This window comes from Gadus chalcogrammus, chromosome 14 (genome assembly GCF_026213295.1).
Source record: "Gadus chalcogrammus isolate NIFS_2021 chromosome 14, NIFS_Gcha_1.0, whole genome shotgun sequence".
Taxonomy (NCBI): Eukaryota; Metazoa; Chordata; class Actinopteri; order Gadiformes; family Gadidae; genus Gadus; species Gadus chalcogrammus.
Window position 1 is genome coordinate 7,552,753 of NC_079425.1, and position 2,658 is coordinate 7,555,410.

Here is a 2,658-nt window from a genome sequence, read left to right on the forward strand (position 1 = left end):
TCAGGGTTTTTGCAGAGCCCCATTTCCATAATGACGCAGCAGAAGGCATCAGGCAGAGGGGAGGGAGGAGATCAAAGTGAAGGAATCCACGATGAAGTATAGTAGAGTAGGGGAAAACAAAAAGAGGTGAGGAGTGGAGACAAGATGATGAGAGGGGAGAGGGAGGAAAGGAGACAAGGAGAGTGCAAGTGGCGAGGAGAGGAGGACAATCGAGTGAAGAAGAGGAGTGGAAAGAAAAAGAAGGGAGGGGGGAGAGGTGGATTCAAGAGAGGAGGGGTGAGGACATTGTTCAAATGAACCCTCGGAGATCTTAAATACATCCCAGCATTGCACAGGGGCAGCGTGTACACACATGCCTCGGCGTCTGGGCCAATATGAGCATATGATCATAATAGTTCAGTAGGAAGGCACAGTTCTGTCCTTTCATGTCCTTTGGCTTCCTGTGTGTTTTATTCATTGTCTGCTGAGCCTCCTCTCTCCCATCTGGTGCTACTCATTAGCATGGAAACAGGAGCGTTCTCACACATCCACTGGCTAGCCATTAATCAACAAGTCAGACCAGGGTCCATTCCCACACCAAACAGATGAACACAAAACCCATAGACACGCACGCACACACACACACACGCGCACACACACACACACACACACACACACACACACACACACACACTTACACACACACACACACACACACATACACACACACACACACACACACACACACACACTTACACACACACACACACACACACACACATACACACTCTCGCGCACACACACACACCCCCAAAACACGGTCCCACACCCTCAATACAGACCCACACCCAAAAGACAGGGACACTGTCTAGCCCCACTGGTAAGCATTAGCAGGGCCAGGGTTAGGGGTATGATTCCCTCTGGGGCCACCCATGCTAAGCAATGCACTAACGGTATTGTAAGACACTTTAGACATGCACCCTAAAGACAGACACACCCCTGCCTGGCACTTATTCCGTCACATGTATCCCTGCTGTTTCCTGGCCCCATGCCAGCACCAGCAGACTTTGGCCCAATCCCATTTCTACCCCTTACCCCTCCCCCTTGTTTGAAGGGGTAAGGGGAAGGGGTAAGGGGTAGAAATGGGATTGGGCCTTTATGTCAAATCTGGCAGTGGAGAAGAGCCCTGCCTTGAGTTCCAATGCATTTTTCTTACTGAGTTTAAAAGGGTTGAAAAGAATAAGTGAATTTTCCCAATTGCTGCAAATAGAAACACAATCAACTGAAATGTGAACCGGATCCAGACTTTCCCACACTGGGCCTCATGTAGGCTACATGATCCTTCTCAGTGGCTGATGGATTTAAATGATTTTTGTTGTTTTTTTGGGCGTTTGTCGCAAAAAAGTTGTACATTGCGTTCAAAGATGTAACCCTTTCAACACATACGCACTCCCAGGCCAGAGAGACGAACGAGCCCAGACCGGCTGCTGACAAGCTGTTCCGTGGTTGAGGTACCCCTTCTTTAATCCAAGGCTACAGCCTGGACCCTGGGCTCAATGATACTGCCCCGTCTGCCTCAGGAGCTGGGCACGTTGCACACCCTCTGTTTCTAATCCAATCAATGCAAGGAAGGGCGCACCCTTACCTCCCTGTGCATGCCATTACATCACCACTGTTATGGGAGGCCAACGTGGAGAACCATGGTGCCATCCCTGGAGAGATCTGGATAATGTCCTCCAGCGACAATGTGGCTTAAATGCTGCGAATGTATATGAGGCGTATGAGACAGTTAATACAAATGAAAAGGACAGAGAGACATCTGCCACTAATGTACTGTCTCTTTCCCTCTCTCTTCCTTTCTCTCTCTCCACCCTCTCTTTTTTCCTCTCCCCTCTTCCTCCTTCTCTCTCTCTCTTTCTCTCCCTCTCTCTTCTTATCTTCCTCTCTCTTCTGCTCTTTCTCTCTCTCTCTTCTTCTCTTACTCTCTCCCCCCCCTCTCTCTCTCTCCACCTCTCTCCCACCCTCTCTCTCTCTCTCTCTCTCTCTCTCTCTCCTCTCTCTCTCTCTCTCTCTCTCTCTCTCTCTCTCTCTCTCTCTCTCTCTCTCTCTCTCCCCCCTCTCTCTCTCTCTCTCTCTCTCTCCCACCCTCTCTCTCTCTCTCTCTCTCTCTCTCTCTCTCTCTCTCTCTCTCTCTCTCTCTCTCTCTCTCTCTCTCTCTCTCTCACCCCTATCTCTCCCTTTCTGTCTTACACCGAGTGGCAACATCTGCTCTCTCGCCTGATCTTTCCCATCACCAAGTGGGCGTGTTCTTTGTGTTGCCTCAGCACCATTGTTCTAGCCAATCATTGTCTTCGACAGGCTGTTCCCACGATGCACCAGTAATGACCAGAAGGCGCTGATAGGACCCGGTGTCTGTGAAGGAATGACTACGGCTTTTTTTTGTACAAACACGCCGCTCCCCCCCCCCCCCCCCCCCCCCCCCCCCCCCCCCCCCCCTTCTCCCCAGGGGATTAATAGCAATAAACCGGCAAATACCCAAACAGTCTTCTGTTTTCAAATTTCTCCAGTGTTGTCCTTTGAAGAGATGGTTCCTCATTGGATGGCTTTCGGTCAACTCTCTGTGAACACCTGACGTTCAAATCATCCCCACCTTGTTGCGTGATACCAAAGAGGTGAGAT